The following is a 20082-nucleotide window of genomic DNA, read 5'->3' as shown; positions in this document are numbered from 1 at the left end:
ATGCCTGATAACACAATATCCATTCTATCACCCATGGATCAAGGAGTAATTTTGACTTTGAAGTCTTATACTTTTATGTTTCAGCAGTGTTAGTCAGCTTTCCTTTCATGACAAAAGAACCTGAGAAGAACAACTTAGAGGAAGAAAATTTTATTTTGGTCTCACAATTTCAGAGGTTCAATTCATGATCAGCTAACCCCATTGCTCTAGGCCTGAGGTGAGGGAGAACATCATGAAAGAAAGGTGCTGCAGAGGAAGGATACTCAGCTTATGACATGCAGGAAGCAGTGAGGGAGTGAAGAAGAGGGTGTGAGAGCTGGAGACTAAATAGAACTCCAAGGGCATTGCTCCTAGTGACCTGCTTCTTCAACCTTCATCCTACTTGCCATTACCACCCAGTATATTAATATTTCCCAATTATTAATCCATCACATGGATTGAGCTTCTCATTACCTTACAGCTCTCAAAATTTAATCATTTCATCTCTGAACATTGCTCCATGGCTTAAGATGAACTTTTGGAGGACACTTCATATCCAGACCATAACCATAAGGCTTTAGCTGCTATAGATAGTGTTTTCTCTGATGGATCTGGGAAAGTAAATTGAAAACCTCCAGAAAGGATTCACCCTTCTAGATGCCACTAAGAGCATTTGTAATTTATGGGAAGAGGTAAAACTATCTATATTAACAGGAGTTTGGAAGTAGTTGATTCCAACTTTCATTGGATTACTATGAGGAGTTCAGGATTTCATTGGTGGAAATAATTACAGACAAGGTAGAAGTTGCAGAAAAACTAGAATTATAAATAAGCCTAAAGATGTCATTTAACTTTATGCAATCTTATGATAAAATTAAAAAAATGCAGAGTTGTTCCTTATGAATTAACTAAGAAATTTCTTTCATGAGATAAAATCTACTTCTGGTAATGATGATATAAATTTTGCAGAAATAACAACAAAGGATTTAATAAAGAAGTGGTAATGGTTTTAGAGGATCAACTCCAAATTAGAAATAAATTCTACTATATCTGAAATTATATGAATCTGCAGTGCATGTGAAACATATCTTTTGTGGAGGAAGAGTCAATTAAGGTAGCAAATGTTATTTGTTCATTTTAAGAAATTGTCAAAACCACCCAAACTTATAGCAGTCAGCAGCCATTAAAATTTGAGGTAAAGACCTTCAACAGTAAGGATATGGCTAACTAAATTTCAGATGATTGATTAAATTTCAAATCAATAAAGTATTCTTAATTAAGGAACACACTTTTTTCTTGGACATAGTAATAGCACATTGAATAGATTAATATGAACGTATATTCTCTTGGAATACAAAATATACATACAACTCTATTGTGATACTGACTTTATACCCTTTTCTGGAACTAAATGACAGTGTCTCCAAGATATGCCAATGCACACATAGGTGTGTGCTTGCACATGCCTAGGCACACAAACATATATGACTTTTTCATTAATTCCAAGTATAAGATACCAGAAATTGAGACCAAAACAAACAAATAGCTGATAGATATGATGTTTTATTATCAAATGTAGGATTTAGAAAGGCAGGGTATTTAATTATATGCCAAAGTGTACAAAGCATGGATATTTAACTTTTGTAAGTGTTTGCAGGTACCTAGAACACTGATGCACCAAAGAGATATTAACAATGATGCCAGTGGTTGCATATTATAAATTAATGTTACCAGTTTTCACTCAATAACAGACTTAGTTATTTCAGCAACTGTATAACATTTACTAAATTGTTAAACAAAAATAATTGTATGTTTATTGGAGGGTAGATACACACTTTAAATAAACAAAGGCACTCATACTGCATGTGTTGGTGCACATTGTAATCCTAGAAGCTCAGGAGACTGAGGAAGAACAATTGTAAGTTCAAAGCCAGCCTTAGTAATTTAGCAAGATCCTAAGCAACTTAACAAGACCCTGTTCATAATAAACCTTAAAAAGGCCTGGGGATGTGGCATGTGGCTGAGTGACCCTGGCTTCAATCCCTGCTATTAAGAAAAAAAAAGGATCATAATAATTTTGTGAAGTTTTAAATATGAATATTGCATGTATTTATTTTTATTTGTAAATTTAGCACCTAAATTACAAGAAAGATCTTTGAAAACAAATGCAAATAATTTTCACCACAACAGGAACAACTTAGAATTTTAGAGAAAAGTCTATTATCTTAATATTTGTAAGGACAAAGTTGACATTGAATATTTAGGCTCTAACAAAATTCAGTAGAGTTCAATTGGATACTTAGGAACTCTATTCGACATCTTTCATATGACACATTTTAAAAATCTTATTTGAAACGAGAGCCCAAAGTTAATTGTCACAACTAAGATAAAGAGAAAATAAGATTGCACTATGTTTCGTCCTTCTTATATAATTTGTATTTTCAAGTTTGTTTGTATTTTTATCTGATACTCAACAACTTTCCAAAATTGATTTACATCAGTGTTTTCACAGTAGCAAATACAAATACACAAAAACTACATATAACTACTTCCTGACTATGTCTCCAGAGAAATCACCATAGCAAAAGTTACAGTTCACTTTAACTCACCTACAGTAAGAGTCTTCTAGCTGTGTCCTTTCTACAGTTATCACCCTTCAGCTTATTCCTTACCTCTACTGATCAGCTGAATGTGTAAGCAGGTGTACCCCTGTGTGTTTCTGTATTAAATAAAGTTAGCTGCTTAAAGGTCTAACATTACCCACACCTTATAATGCATTTTCTTAAGATTCATTAAGTTCCATAGGATCTGTTACACATTCTGTCTCTGAGGCTATCTCTCAATACTTTTTCTTTTTCTTGCAGTTTTCCAGAGACAGTGGTCATCTTGCCATCTTTTAAGGAGGTACTTTGAGTTCTTTCTTTAAAATTTTCTTCATGAGTACGGTTTTGTAGTTATATCTTATTTATTCCTTTATTCAGAAAATACAAAATACAAATACAAAATACAAAACTCCTCACATCATTCACTATCAAGTATTTTATGATCTTTATAGATCTAAATATTTCTTATTTATTTCTTTGGTTACTATTTTCTTCCCTTCACTGTAATTTAATCTTGGGTCATTTTTCAGTTCCTTATTCCCAGGTCATAAAGACTTCTGGCACAAGGTTGGAACTTAATTTTTATTCGTAACTAAAATCCAGTTAGAATATCTAACACACAAAAATTTGAACGTACATTAAAAGTACTGTAAAAAAGTATTTAATATAGCTCTTATTAAATGAATTTAAATTTTATCCTATTTTCTATTTTTTAAAAATGTGACTACTTAATGTTTAATATCAATAGCAATAAAATTCAGCTGTTTTAGTATTTTTAAAAAGTAAAACAAAGATTTTTAAATTCTTTCATGAATGCAAATACATTTCAGTATTAATAATTATCATGTTCTCTTCTGATGTACTTAGATTATAATTTCAAGGTTAAAACAAAATACAAAATAAAAAAAGTTTCATTAATGAAAGTGATTTCTTCATAACCTTAACTTGCATGAATCTTAGTTGATAGATTATGAAGTTTAAAAAGTTGTTCTAATGTAATATAAAGTTGCATTATCCCTTATCCTTAACTTGTGCTGTGACCATTTCCTCTATTCCTCCTGAATCAAGCTTCCTCATTTCTGCTTTCCCATTTTCCAAAGATTCCTTTGGAATATTAAGTCCATGTATAGGTGCTCATGTTTCTCTGCATGGTACATCGAAGATTCTTTCCTGATTTTCTTTTTAATTTTAGAAAGTAAATCAAATACCACTTTTCCTTCCAACAAACTCCAAGAAGCCTGTGATCCCACAAAGAGTTATTTATGATCCACTGTTAACTTCTTCTATCAGCTATTTAGAATATTATCTACTCTCTCTCTGTCCTAACAGTTTCTAATCCATGTTTGTGTTTTAACACTTGCTTAGTAAATGTAGATTTTCTTGTCTATTTTCCACAGAATAGGATAAAAGAGCTCCATCCTTATATGAAAAAATTTGCTGAGATTATGCAGGTTTTTTTTTCAGACCATAAATCAGATTTCCTAGTTATAAACAAGAGAGTGGAACATAATTGTTTACAATTCTAACAGGTGCCTATTTTCCCCAGAATCAATCTTCTATACTTCTACGTACAGTCAAAAATAAGAAGTCATTCTTGAAGCATAAATACATTGCCTATAGGTTGATATGAATAAAAATGTTTCATGTAAGAAAATTTTGGTCTTATACAGGAGATCATAGAACCAGAGCCTCAAAGTCCAGTTTAAAATTTCCATGCAAGATAATACTTTATTTTAATCAAAGCATAGGAATGGCCTACATTTTTATGGATAAGAGAAACAAAGATTTTAATAACAAAACTCTTAAAATAATTCTAACTAAAACACTATTTATAGGAGGCAAAAAATACTGAGGGGAAAATTTAGTATCTTACTATAAATATTAATTAAATATCGAAGTAAAGCAAAAATGAAACAATCGGTAAATAGTTACGGATGACAAAGAAATTATAAAGACAGCAGGTTTCATAAAACAAAGCAGATGGAATCAGCCTTGGCCAAAAGGAACAGTTAAGGATGCACTTATTCTGAAGTCTTACACCTAGGACCCGAGGGTGAATGCCACCTTATTGGGTTGGTAAAGGCACACTGGAGAAAGCACCCACCACAGTCAATTCTGCATTTTCAAGGTGTGACAGCGAGTGCCTTTTGAAACTGTGAGCCCTGAGTGTCTGTCTTTCCTTATTCTAGTCCTGTCCCTGCTTCACTGAACATCTTTTAGGATTTACTCATTTTCACTGCTGTCCTGAAATTTTGTTTCATTATAATTATATGTAGATTTTTCAAAATTCTTGGTTGGAATTTGTACTTCCCAAATAGGAAAACTTGAGTCTTTCTAGAAGTCTAGCTACCTTTTTCTTTTTTTGGCACCAGATATTGAAATCAGGGGCACTTAACCACAGAGGTATATCCCCAGCCACTTTTTGTTTTTATTTTTGTTTTGTTTTTGTTTTTATTTTGAGACATTTTCACCAAGTTGCTTAGGACCTTGCTAAATTGCTGAAATTGGATTTGAATTTGTGATCCTCCTGCTTCAGCCTCCAGAGGTACTGGGATTACAGACATGCTCTACCTCACCTGGCCACCATTACTTTAAGCAACTACAACTATCTTCATTCTGAATTCATTTTTAGTTTGTTTGATTATTTATAGAATGCAATTTATTTCAATTCACATTTTTTGAACACTGATTGTAGGCCAGGAATTGGGCCCATGTTAAGCAGATTTTTTTAGCATTAAAATATTTAAAAATCATGCAACAACTCATCTTTTCTCCATTATTTTGATTTTTTTCAGTTATTTATTTATTTTTTATTTTTTAACACACTAAAACAGTGGAATGCATTACAATCTTTATTACTCATATAGAGCACAAATTTTCATATCTCTGCATATGAAGTGTGTTCACATCAATTTATGCCAATATACATGTACCTTTTTTGCATTAAAATTCTTAATACACACATATATATATACCACAATTTTTCATATCTCTGTTTGTGTATAAAGTATGTTGACACCCAATTCAAATCTTCATATATGTACTTTGGATAATGATGACCATGATATTCCACCATCCTTGCTAATCTCCTTTGCCCTCCCTTTCCTTTCCAACCCCTTCCCTATCTAGAATTAATCTAATCCTCCCATGTTCCCCCCCCCACCCCACTATGAGTCACCCCATTATATCAGAGAAAACATTTGGCATTTGTTTTTATGGGATTGTCTAACTTCACTTAGCATTATCTCTCCAAGTACATCCATTAACCTGCAAATGCCATGATTTTGTTCTTTTTTTAATGCTGAGTAATATTCTATGTGTATAAATGCCACATTTTTTTAATCCATTCATCCACTGAAGGACTTCTAGGTTGACTCCACAGTTTAGCTATTGTGAATTGTGCTGCTATAATCATTGATGTGGCTGTGTCCCTGTAGTATGCTGTTTTTAAGTTCTTTGGGTATAGTCCAAGAAGAGGAATAGCTGGGTCAAATGGTGGTTCCATTTCTAGATTTCCAAGAAATCTCCATACTGCTTTCCAAATTGGCTGCACCAATTTCTTAATTATTATGTATTTATTCTATCAATTGTCTTCTAACCTATTGTTTACATTTCCTCATTTCCTTTTCATTTGTTCTTCTTCTGATTATATCTTTAAATTTATCTTGTTTTTGTATTATATTCCTTGGTTGTGAATCTAGGGAACAATCCATCTGTTGACTTATTTTTGTTTTCCTTAGTGCTAGGGATGAAATTCAGGGCCTTGTATATTGGTTTGAGTCTTCAATTTTTATGATTGACTAGAAATTCTATTTGATTATGTTTCACATTTGCCTATTCCTTATCCTTGTTTTATTTCCTTGATTACATATTTTTAAATAGTTTATCTAATAAATTATTAATATGTACTCATTACTTGAACTAATTCAGATATTATTTCTGTTGAAATCATAATATAATCATTATTTCCTGGCATTTAAAAGAGGATTATTCATTTTAGATTGTGGACTTATAACTGAATTCATATCATTCATAAGTGGAAATTTTGTGGAGGCTGAATTGAGGGTACATTCATCCACAGACAATCCATCATCTCACTTTTAAGTCAATTTAACAGCTTGAAATTTTCTTGGATTACAAAAATAGTGTAAAAATCAGAGAGACACAAAGCTATCAGGAAGCGGATCTATGTATATACAATCTCAGGGTAATGGCTTTGTTTTTTCTTTGTCTTTCTACTTAGAGGCCAAGTTAACAGACACATATCCATGTTGTATTCCTTTTGTTTTCCAGTAAATCCTTTTACAAAATATGTATCCTTTTAGTTTCCACTCTTTACATGGAATTCAGTTTCACCTCCATATCTATGGCAGACCCCAAACCTTGTCTTCTATGATCCCTTGGTTCACTGTTTTGGTATTATACACCAATTTAATTTAAGTAGATTAGTAATAATAGAATTATTTTGTCTCTCATTATTATTCTCTACTATATATAGTTTATTTCATGCATGTGAAAATTTTCGAAATTTTGCTTATTATACTGTGTGTGTGTGTGTGTGTGTGTGTGTGTGTGTGTGTGTGTGTGTTGTTCTGGGAACTGAAACCAGGACTTTGTGTATGCTAGGCAAGTGCTGTATCACTGAGCTACATTCCAAGCCCCACACTTAATTTTTTGAGGGTCCTTTTCTTCAATTTAAAATAAGCACTAGAAGGAAAAGTATCCTGTTTTTATCTTTCACATTTATATAGCCAGTGTTTAGCCTGATGCATAAAATAGATCGGTTTACATTCTGTTTGTAAATGCATAAATTTCTTAGTAGATGTTGCCTATATTTCAAATGAACATATTTATTTTATAATTAACTATATTACTTTTTCAAAAATAACCTGATTTGCTGTTTTTGACTCTTCTTGGTAGATTTTAAAGAACAGACATATTATGTTGCCTAGAAACCTAAAAATGTGTCACATCTTTTTCCCTATGAGATCAACACTTAAAACATCAGACCCACTGTCTGCAAGTTTTGGTGAAAGCAGTGGAACTACCTATAATCACTGACAATATACACTTTTGAGCAAAAATGGTGTTCCTATTATTTGGAAATTAGCAACATCACTAAATTGGACAATATTTTTATAGAGACTGAAGAAATAACATTCAAATTTCTAAACTTCAGCATGATAAATTATCAAGAAATTTTCAAAATACTAGATGCTAATATGAGCCAATTAAATTATTAAGATATTTTTTAAAGTTTACTGGAGTATAAAAATCTCACATGACGGAATGATAGAATGACAACCATATCAGTTCAGAGCTGTTCAAAGCTGACCCAACAAGCAAGTTAAACTAATTTGCAAATGTCAAGCATGTCCCTTTAAATTGGTTCATTAACTCACTTTTGGAAAGCAGTGTCAAGAAGTAGAGTTACTGGCATTCCTCATTAGTGGATCTCCTGGACAGGGTAAATAGGTTTAGACGGAATTAGATTGATTAGTGTGCCTTAGAATTCAGTGCAGCACAGCAAGTTCCAACTGTTTTTCCTCTGGTGGGCATTTTCAGTAAGCCAGTTTTCTAAGGAGAACCCAAAAATGTCTTAGCCAATCAGCACATTGAGGTTCACTGGCTGAGACTGGTGCAGCTTTTACTTCTGATTTTTGTGAGGATAGAAACAACTCATTAACAAATGCAAAGTAGACAGTGCAATAGGTTCAACTAAATGACAGAAGAAAAAGCATTGTGGGAAATATTGAAAGAATAAGACACTAAACTGGGTGAAGAACATGAGTATGACATGCTTTATGGCACGGGATGTGCCTTTTGATGCATTTGAGTAACACATTTAATGTAAATTACTATATGGAATTATACTACACAATGGTCATTACATCCTACTTCTTAATTTTTGTTGAGGTATTTACCAGCTACCCCGACTTTGAGCAAGACATGTAAACGCTTGTCTCCTCAGCTTGTAATGTGGGCATAGTAGTGTTTTTGTGATATGTGGACAAGATTATGAAGCATATACAACCGAACCTATGTCAGGACAGTATTTAATATTGTAGTTCATCATGGTCATGATCATTATCATCATTTTTGAGATACTCAACAATTCTTTTATTTCGTACCAGACTTGCTTTCAAGAACACAATATTGCCCAGTGCAGTGGCACATGCCTGTAATCCTAGTGGCTTTGGAGGCTGAGGCAGGAGAAATGTAAGTTCAATGCCAGCCTCAGCAACCTTGAAGTGCTGAGCAATTCAGTGAGACCCTGTTTCTAAATAAAATACAAAATAGGACTGGGGATGTGTCTTAGTAGTCAAATGCCCCTGAGTTTAATCTCCAGTGTGTATGTGTGTGTGTTTGTGTGTGTTTGTGTGTGTGTGTATGTGTATAATTATCCCAATATTGTGGGATAATTTGTTACAAGTATCTAAATTTCTATACAGTATCTTACTTTTAGGACATGTGCTTTAGTAAGAAAAAAGTAAATTTTGGAATAAGACAAATTTGAATTTTGCATTCATTGTTTTTAGAATGATAATCAATCCTTCTCATGCTCATTTCCTTATCTGCTGGATATATGTGTTCATTAAAGGGAGATTGTAAATTAAATACAGTAAGTCAAAGCCTGGCCCAACATTAGCAAATAGTGAGGGCATAATAAACATTAATTACACCTTTAGACCTACCAGGCATTTTCATCTTATGATATAATGATAGATTCCCATTTAGCTATTGGAAACACTGGCAGTATCTGCAGGGCTGGGTGGAGGTGCTGTTGAATATCAACTTGTAAGTTAACCCCGGAGACAAGACAAATCTCTTAGTCTGAATATAGAGTGTCCCTTTTGGTCTTTGTGTAGAGAAAACTTATAAGAAATGATAGGAAACAGACATACTAGAGCAATGAGAGCAAGGGGCTAAGAGGATAATTCTATAAATTGTTCCCACTGTGCTGACTCCCACATGCTTTATCTTTTAAAAAGCAATTAACCTGAATCCCTGACTGGTTTAAATGGACAGAATGTGTCACATTCTTCAACAAACTACCTGTTTTCTGTCAGGAGAAATGCAGAACTCAAATGATTATAAGAAGTGCACAAGTTACCCCAGAGTTGGGTAATTTTGTGACCCTTACACAGACTAGATCCCAGAACTTGGGGAGATAAGGATAAATCTCCCTAACCTTAAACATCTGTCAAAACAGGGTTTATTAAAACTGATTAGCATGGGAATGGCAATTTACTACTGTAATGTGCAGTGGGGAGCTGAAAGTCTGATGTAATCTTTCTGTCATTGAAAAGTCAAGAAACTGGGTGCAACTCTCTGCCAACCTCCCTGAAACCCCCTCAATAAAACTCGAGGGCAGGATAGGTGTGGATTCTAGAGATGTATGTTTTTAAAAAAATAATCAAAGAAGCCAAATTTTCTTTTAGTTATACAACTGGATTTCCTCTTTAACTAAAGGAGTTATAAATACTGTTTGGTTCTTCAAATAGCAAAGATGCTACATATTTGAAATGAGAAGGTATAAAGGAAAACACATTTCCTCTTGCCATGAACTTCAAACACAATGTCCCAGAAAGAAAATAATGATATCAGCACAATTCAAGGAATAAAACAGCAGGCTGTCACTGATGTTTACATAGCAATGTGGTAATGATGAAGAGAGCAAGGCTTCTAAAAGGGCCTTTCAGGTTCAGTGAGGCTTAGTGAGATGTGCGTGAGTTGCAGAAGGTAGGGCTAGCATCAAAGTCAGAAAATGACTGTATGAAAGAATGAAGGTGAAAATAAGAATTAGTTTAAATGCTACAGACATTTGATATAACACCCGAAGAGGCAAATGATGTAAGCAGTCTTCAAAATAGAGACAATACAGTTACTTAATAAATATGTTGAAAAATGTTTTGCATCAAATTAAAAAACAATTAAAGAAGCTTCTTCTATGAACTTGGGGGGTACCTAGTTCAAACCATCTCCCTGCAGCACATAGGCAACACAAAGCGTGTTCTCTTACTTATAAAATTAGCAAAGACTCGTATAAGAATAACCACAATGCTTTAGAAAATGAGGCCCTTAGTTGTTTAGTCACAAAGTTTTAAACAGAAAGATAAAAGTAAAGGAACATACATATAGAAACATACATACATATTTATATTCTAAAAATTGCAATGACTTTTCTTTCAGGAATGCCTAAAATATAGTAATGGAATGATTAAATTCTGACTACAAATTGATAAACACATTAGCTCTTAAATAATATTAATGTAAAATGTATTCTCTTTCTATACACACATATACATTTATTATAATCTCTATATATACTCAAATGGAAGCTCTCAGGATGTACTCCTATTTTTGACTTCCACTACAATGGCTACTTCATACCTATTAGTATGGACTCTTTATTAACCCATTTTGTTCCATCATTCCACATATGGAAAACTTTTAAAAACTTGAATGTAGCATATAAAATAGAATAGGTAACATATAATAGAAAATACATACTCTTATTATATATAAAATTAATATGTGTAATGTATTCTATGCAACAGTATTAATATATTATAATGCAATAATATTAATTACATTAATATAATAACATATTAACACTAGATTATTATTTCCAACCAATTTTATTGTACCCATGTCAATTTAATTGAAATATTTACAGAAGTAAAACCTGGGACATAATAGGTTAAATACTTAAAATTTTTCAGACATTCTTCTAAATAATTTATACCTGTTATTTCAAATATTTCTTATGCTAAGCTCTTAAGATAAGTAATCTTATTGCTACCATTTCAGAGATAAAGAAAACTGACTTTTCCAGTACTCACAAATCAAGGGGAGGAACTGACATCTGAATCCAAGAAACTAAATTTTCTTAAATTATTTGAACAATGAGCATACAACCCAAAATTCAAATTTAAGCAACACTTTTAAGTATTTCTTGTCACTTATTAAATTCTTGAGTATTACAATACATAAACATGTATGTATATGCCTTTGTGAATGCATTTAAAAATCTAGACTTTTTTTATTACTTAGTATTCCTTCCTTAAAATAAAGATATCACAACAGAAGGCAAAAGCTATATGGCACCTGTAACACTCAGGGTTTTAGCATGAGGTAATTGGAGAAAGTTAAATAGAGGAAGTATTTATGAAGATATGAGAGCAGTGAATTTTTCATCCAGTGGGTTACGATTCCCTCAATGGATTTTATAACTTCAGCTTCCTGGGGAAAGAGTGGGTCAGAGAGGAGTACAGAGTGCATCTTCCTGCAGTATATGATCTTCAAAAATGGCTTTATTTACCCTACTCCCTGTACTCATGTGCTTTTTTTTTTTTTGACATTATTGTTTTTTTTTTCCTTTTTATTTTCTGTGTGTGAATTGAGGCTTGAATCCAGGGGTGCTTTACAACTGAGCTACATGCCCCAGTTTTCTTTATTTTGTATTTTTGAGGCAGAGTCTCACTATGTTACTGAGGCTTGCCTCAAACCTGGGATTCTCCTGCCTCACTAGAATTACACTTGTGGACCACTGTGTTTGGCTACCCAGTGGTTTCAATATGGCTTTGCAGTATGTTGCATCAGAAAGGATGGCGTTTGTGCCTATTTCTTTTTTATTCCCAAATGGAATACATAATGACATTGGGCCATTTCTGAGCCTAAGTTTCAAGAGGCTTCTCATCCTTATTTTTGATGCCTTGGTTCCTTGCTCAGCCATCATGAATTCAAACACACACTAACCAGAGAGGTGGTGACAGACTTGTAGGCTGAAGCTAAATGAGCTTAGTTGTTCCAAACCAGACTCAGGTCAGATGAGTAAGCTCAGTCAAGATCAATAATATACCCATGGAAGTCACGACTCTCCACAGATACATACGGAATTCAGCTGACCACTAAAGATATGAGGAAAACAAAATGTTTTTTTTTTCCAATAATGAATTTTAGTGTTATGGGAAAAAAGCTAATTAATACGGTGCCTTTATAATGTGTTGACCCATTTAAAATGTGTCTATTGAAGAAGTATTATCAGGAAAGCACTAAACTAAGTATTGCATGGGTAGAAAGATAAATATGAAAATATGTACTTACAGTATGAAATGTCTACAAAATTCACAATGTTTTAACTATATAGAAAAGAAAAGATCAATGTGTGAAGTGAAAATATATTTGAAGAAAGAAGATAAGGACAGAATTAAAGGATTAAAAACACAAAAAGGAATGATATATTTGTTGACTGAACTTTTGACTGAATGGCTTTGCTATAATATCCATGAGATGGGAAGGTTTTTCATGAGGCTATTAATTTAATCATTCTTTCTACTCATTATATATTAGTAAATATTTTAAATTAATTTTCTATACAAAATCTATAGATATATAGTCATTTCCAAATTTGTCTTAATTAAATGTTTCATAAAGTCTAGGATATTTGCATAATTTTATACTACCATATAGAATATTCTTAATGTGATTAAGAATTTTACCTAAATTTATTTTTAAGTATTGTAATAATACTACTACTCTTGATAAAAATAATTATTATTATAAGACACAGTGATAGTGTTTTACAGACACTGTCTGATATTGTTTGGGGGTAATATTTTTCCCATTTATTGTTTTGAAAAAAAAGTTTAGAGAGATAAGTAATTGTTTTCAGGTCTTGTAGTTATGAAGCGTCAGAACTGGGATAAGAAGGTAGGCACACATATACTGTACCTATTAAGAAGTATTATATAGATAGTTTTTATTAATATACTAATCTCTAGATGAGAATGCAAACTTGATATTATGAGATCATAAAAATTCAGTTAATTTTATCTCCAAAATATATGTATTAGTTCAATAGGTAGTATTTATCAACTGAACACCTTTCTTTTTTGAGACAAAGTCTTACTATGTAGCACAAGTTGGTCTTGAACCCCAGAGTTTTAGCAATCCTCCTACCTCAGCCTCCCAGGTAGCTAGTACTATAGGTCTGAACTACCATTCCCAGCTCCAATGGGACACTTTATATATCTAGGCAAATATAGTTTGCTATATTTGACATAAGCAATGGTTTGTTGCATCTAAGTAAAATCTTCTTAAGAAATTATAAAATGAGCCAGATATTTACTTTCTCTTCCCACTGGTATTATGCTCTGTTAAGAACAACAACAACAAAAGTTAATTAAATATTTAATAATGTTAACAAACATTTCAGAAAAAATCAGACAGAAATTAGCATGCATTTTTAAGTTTAGCTTTTAACACTTTGACATGATAAATTCAAACTAGGGATTCATTTCAACAGGGAGGAAAATAGAATAAAATGTAATATTTTTCAAGGAACTAGAATTACTCTTTCTAAATCATTAGGACTTCAGATGTAAATGGATAAAACAGCACTATGCAATGTAACTTTCTGGGATGATGGAAATGTTTACTACATTGTATTTTTTTAGGATGGCAAGCTATTAGACAGGTGTGCCTACTGAGCACCAATGGTCTTAAGAAACTATGTCTTTATTTAATTTAATAGTTTTAAAGTAAAACCAAAGGGCAATATGTAGCTAGGGGTAAAAACAGGCTTACAGCATCAATCCAAAAGTTAGTGCCTTTTTTCACTGAATGTTTTCAAGATGCAAAGAATATTTTATACTGATCAATGACAAAAGCCAATCAGAAAAATAGTAAATAATTATATAACTTGTATGCTTTGAATTATTTGGTTATTAAGAAAATCCTAAAATAGAAATAGAATTCAATTTTCAGCAAAGCATAGTTATTTATTAACTTCAATCACATCAATAAATGGCAATGAATGAAATAATAAAGAGAAAAACAGATGTTATTTAGCTATATCAAATTTTCTCAGGAAAAAAAGGTATCAAAATTGAATTTCTAACCAACAGAAATAGAGGTTTGTGAACAATTTATTTTTATATTGTGAACGTGTGACATACCAGCTAGAGAGGGGCGGAATTTCTTTCCTTATTCAGACTGGCTTTCACTTCAGTATGAGGCAGGAGAGGGTCAAACACCAGGAGGAAGAATAAATCGATAGTTTTCATTTCTCAAGAAAAATAGTTCTGGACCAATAAAGCTGAGTCCTCCTTTTGGGATCTGCTAGACCAGTGGGTCTGGTGTTTGATGACATTTAACATTTTGTTTAAGTGGACTGACATTTTGTGTTGAGAATAGTCTACCAGGTGATAAAGAAAATTAATCTTTGCCTCTTTTCTGTCAACACTAATGCACATGAATGAGACTGGAGAACAAAATCACACAGATGATTGCTTCCTCAAGCTCCAAACAATAATCAGTGGAAAACACCTCTTACCTCACATTCCCAGGACATAGAGCTCACTAGTGGTCTCCTTTACCCCATTTACCACTCCAGAGCACTTTAAGCTATAAAAGCAAGACCATTCCCCTGGAATAATTACTTTCCCATAAAATAGTAAATTTTAAATAGTTTATATATGCTTTCAGTGTTGAATATTTAACATATACATCGTTTTCTCAATTTCTTAATTTTCTTTGAATATGACATAAGGTAGTATCTTCATTGAATGTTTTATAATTTGTTCCTTTTAATAAGCTAATAATATTGAGATAGTCCCTGGCATAGTTGTACTGGTTTATATTTCTGCCAGTATTAATTGAATTTTTCTTAGTTAATAAGTTTATGTATATTTAGGAATCAAAGGAACTGATGCTTTCTGGACTCATATTGGAATGGCTTTAACATTTGTTTTACTTATGAGATCAACACTTCTATTTATGTAAGTCACATAGCACAGGTGAATTTCTATGACTTTGTGCATTCCACCATAGTTCCTAAGTTTTAGAGCAGGGTATATCTGAATGAAGAAATAAATAATTGAAATTATAATTAATTCAGGTGACTATATTGAATAAAAGAATATTTGTCTTAAGTTCAAAAAGTTTACCCTTGTTATCTTTCTATAAGCTCTTCATGATACAATTTCTAAGTAATTGAAAATTAAGGGATTGTGATTTAGAATAAAAAAAGAAAAAAAGCTCCTGTAACTTAAATAGGCCCACTTCGATTATGTCAAACATAACTATTAAGAGTCACTGTAGAGCAGATGAGTGTACCTTCTAGAACCAATGAACCCAAGGTCGAAATGTAAAACAATCTTGTGCTCAATTTCCTTATGAATAAGGATGTAGATTAATCATAATGCCTACAACATAAAGTTGCAATGAGAATTAAATAAGTTCTCGGTTATAAACCTTAGAGGATTGACTGGAGTATTATAGGTAATATATTCTATGAAGGTCTTAAAATATGGCCATGAAGGCTTTGACATACCTAATTCACCTCCAGTTTAGTGTGGGCTGTTACTGGGTGACTTGTTCTGACAAGCAGAATGGTGAAAATGACGGTGGCTTCTAAAAGTGGGTCATAGCAGACATTGACACATCTGTCTTACTCTGTGGCATCATTCACTCTGAGGAAGTTGGTTGCTACATTGTGAGGACACTCCAAAGGGCCTCAGGACAGGTCCAGGTGGTAAAAGTCTCTGCATTCCCAACACAAGTCAGTCAGGACCTGAGTTCCCTGGGGACGGCCACATGAGTGATTCACCATGGAGGTGACTGTAAGTCAAGCCAAGTCAAGGCTTTGGATCACTACAGCCCCTGCAGGTTGTACCTTGACCACAATTTGTAAGAAATTCTTTGAGAGAAATAACCAACTAAGTTGCTCACACATCCAGACCCTCAGAAAATGTGAAATGATAGATATATGTGTTTTTAAGTTTTGAATTGTGGAGTAATCTGTTACATAGAAATTAATAACTAACATGAGAGTTATTATGATTAAAGAGTTTATATTGCATTTTAAGTGTTAGTCCAAAGATGAAAAAAAATAATGAAAAAATATGTGCTCTAAAGGGCTTGTGGATAGGTTTCCACTATCTTTACCATAAGAAGAGGTGATGGTAAAAATTACTTGATTTGTAATTAGTCAGAATTAGAAAAATGGGAAGATGTTAAGCTTTTATATAAAGATTGAAAACTGTATAGGTTAATTTGGAGGGGTATTTTAAAAATACATACACTAATTGGTAAACTATTTTAAGAATCTACCTGATTGTGTCTTTAAAATTACATACATATCTTAGTTAAAAAATACATTTCAAAGCAGAACAAAATGTAGGAGATAGTTTACTAAACTAGGGATGCGGCTCAGTGTAGTGCCTGCATACCTGCATAGTGTATGCAAAGCCCTAGTTTCAGTATCCAATATTAAAACAAATTATATATATATATATATATATGCTGAGGGCCATTACCAAGTAGGAATGACGCATCGAAATTTCCTTGCCAAGCGTACCCCATGCTGCTTAGAGGACATTTGATGGAACATTGCATGCATGCTTTAATAAGGTGACCTTGCTCAAGGACCAAGGCGGATTCGGGTTTAGAGCTGATCAGGTTTGAGGAAGTAACCGGCTCCTTGAGTTTAAGGCGTTGCCAGTTTAAGATAATGGGTTTTAGGGAAGTTGGAAGTTGAAGATTATTGCTGGGATTAGGGTATTCCTGCTGCTTGTTCCCATTGAGTTCTCGTGAGGTTAAAATGGGATTTGGAGAGAGCCTCGTGGAGTAGGTGAATTGGGTGGGAGACGGTAGAACGCGTTTGCCCCTGGACCTGCATGGAGGCTGTGTGAGAGCTGGAATAAAGAATTGCTGTTTGAACCTACAAAGCTGTGAGTGCCTCGTGATTCTGGTGCCAAGCCGAGACATTGGCCTTGGCATATATATAATTATGTATATATATATATATATGTATATATCTACTTGGAGGCCTGGAGAAGAAGGGGTGGAATCAGTGTACAGTGCTCCAGCAGAGGTTTGGTGAGTAAATGAAGCAATTGAGAGGTTCATGCTGTCCAATTTTAAGTTTTATGTGATGCTGATCTGTAACATTCAAATATTTATTTTCTTCTGCACTCCTTTCAGCTAATATTTCAGAAAAAAATACATGGTGACTATGCCATTTATAAAATGGAGTCAACTATGAAAATCAAATTAGACAATATATATCTAATTCTTATGAAGTTGTTTTGCTCTGAGAGACATAATGCTCATGAAAAATAATCCTCCTTTAGGAGTGGGTTTATAATCTATTACTTCTCTGATACATCTATAATTATCTCATTGTATATTCACATTTCAAATAGCACACTCTTCTAGATGGATCAAAAGAAATTATGTCAAATGAAAATTCAATCAATACCTTTGTTATGGGAAAGTCTCACTACGTGAGTAGAAAGGATCCTATTCTGACAATGAGTAAGGTAAAATAGGTCAAAAAGATACCTTCTTTGCTACATACCCAGGCATGATCCTTTCTTCATTTGGAAGTATATGCATATTAAGAAGGGAAATCTGTTATATAAGGAGTTCAGTGTCAAATGCCAAGTGTAAATAGGTCAACCGTATTAAGCAAATTATTTTGAAAATAACTTTTGCATTATTAGTTTGGTTTTCTTCCCCACAAGGAAAAAACGTAACAAATTGAGGAAGATACAGACTGTACCATTTTAAAACGGTACAATACACGTATACATAGTACAAATCAGCAGAGATGATTAATTATTCCGTTTTAAAAACAAAACAAAAAATTAGAATGGGTTTTTAAAAGGGCACTTAGCAAGTCTGTAACAAAGAGGAAAATAAGATTAAAGCACCAGGCAGCTCTCTGGTGCCCAGCATCGTGGCGCTTTGGCACTTGGACAGCATGATTAACTTTGACAGGTTAAATTAACACAAACATAAAACAGAGGAAATCTATCCTTGCTTGTTTCTCTGCCAGGAAATAGAAGCCTGCAATTGCTGTGAGCCAGCTCTTCAGCATAAAATCAGCCAAATGCTAACATCAAGAGATTGATTTTGCAGACAAGACTGGACTCTGATTGTAGGGTCATTGGAGATTAGCATCCTTTTCACAACAGAATTTTCTCGTAAATTCTATCCAGGTTAAATGTAGGTACAAGTAAATGTCATGCCCTATCTAAACATGTGCTTTAAAGGAAATTAGGAAAGCTTTAGAAACAATGCTGTAAAAGGAATCAAACAACTATTATAGGAATGCCTTAATTTTTTAATCCATATTTTTAAAGACAGATGAGTACATATGATTACATATTTGCTCAAAATATACTTGATCTTTGTTGATCCAATCATTACTCATTGATTATGCACATTATAAGATTAGACATTTTGGTTTCCACATTAAAGACATTATGTTTTCTCTTTTTTACATAAAATGCAAGAAATAAACATCTTTTAGGGTTATTGTTTTTAAGACAAGCAATGCAGGGAATGATGATGATATTCTCTCAGTATTTTTTTTCAGTACTGCTTTAAAATTCCTAATAACTTTAATCACTATTTTTTTGCATTCTCTAATTCCTCATTTGTACTTTCCCATCTCAGACATTGACTTTCACAAGTTTTTCATTAATTTTAATTACTATTTTTACTCTGTTTTCTCTGTGCAATCCTAAACATATTATATGCATCATATCTTTTAATCTTATAATATCTTTTAATTGAGGAAATTGTGCTCAAAGGTATTCAATAAATTGTGCAAAAACAAATAGCTAGAAAGTAGCAGAGGGAAACTTCATATGGGGGATTTCCAGAAATCCTAGATACATTAACAAGTGTATCTGTTTGTAGACATGCATTCTCTTGGTTCAACTTGCACTCAGAAAGAATCTTACTGTGTGTGTGTGTGTGTGTGTGTGTTTGTGTGCGCCTGCATGCACATGTGTTTGGGTAAATGAAAGACAGAAAAGAAAGTTATCCAAGACTGGCTCAAATGACAGAAAGATGAGTACAGGATATTTGGATCTCAGAGCTGAATATCCATTTTAAAGTATTAGTACATTGAATGTTAAACAAATGAAATTCAATGAAATATAGCCAAATTTATTTGTTCAATATTGTTATACAAATGGAATTTATTGAAATACAGCCTGATTCAATGTTTTTCATTGATTTTATGGGCAGGTGATGGTGATGTTAGGCTCTTTCATCAAAAGGAAAATGGAGCCTATTTAAGTGTTTTAATTGTTGGGGTTAGAAACAGATTTGCTTTTATAAGATCAATATTACTTTGACCAAGTATCAATTAAACTGACAAGACTCCTACTATTGAATTTAGGAAGGGGTTTAATTAAATTTCATTCTCTAGTTATCATGGCAGAGAAAGATCATTGTTTCTTATACTTTTGAACTGCATACAGAATATAATTTAGAAACCAAAAGTTATGTTTTTAGAAAGACTGAAATTTAAAAATGAGACACAAATTAAGAAAAGGTGTTCTCTTTCCCTACTGTGCATATTTATAAGAAAGTTTTCAACATTTACCTTCTTTATCTTAAAAAATATAATACATTCAAGTTGTTATTTAGTTTCATTGTTACAACAACTAGAAATCTGTCTATGAACCACCTTAGC

The 20082-nt window shown here is 32.9% G+C and overlaps 1 protein-coding gene across 3 annotated transcripts in view; it reads right to left on the bottom strand.

Moving 5' to 3' along the window:
* Positions 1-20082, bottom strand: part of Cntn5 (contactin 5) — a 1189809-nt gene that overhangs the window by 972336 nt on the left and 197391 nt on the right. The window lies entirely within an intron of this gene.

This window comes from Ictidomys tridecemlineatus, chromosome 4 (genome assembly GCF_052094955.1).
Source record: "Ictidomys tridecemlineatus isolate mIctTri1 chromosome 4, mIctTri1.hap1, whole genome shotgun sequence".
Lineage (NCBI taxonomy): Eukaryota > Metazoa > Chordata > Mammalia > Rodentia > Sciuridae > Ictidomys > Ictidomys tridecemlineatus.
The sequence above is the reverse complement of the archived record's forward strand: the minus strand, read 5'-3'. Positions and strand labels throughout refer to the sequence as shown.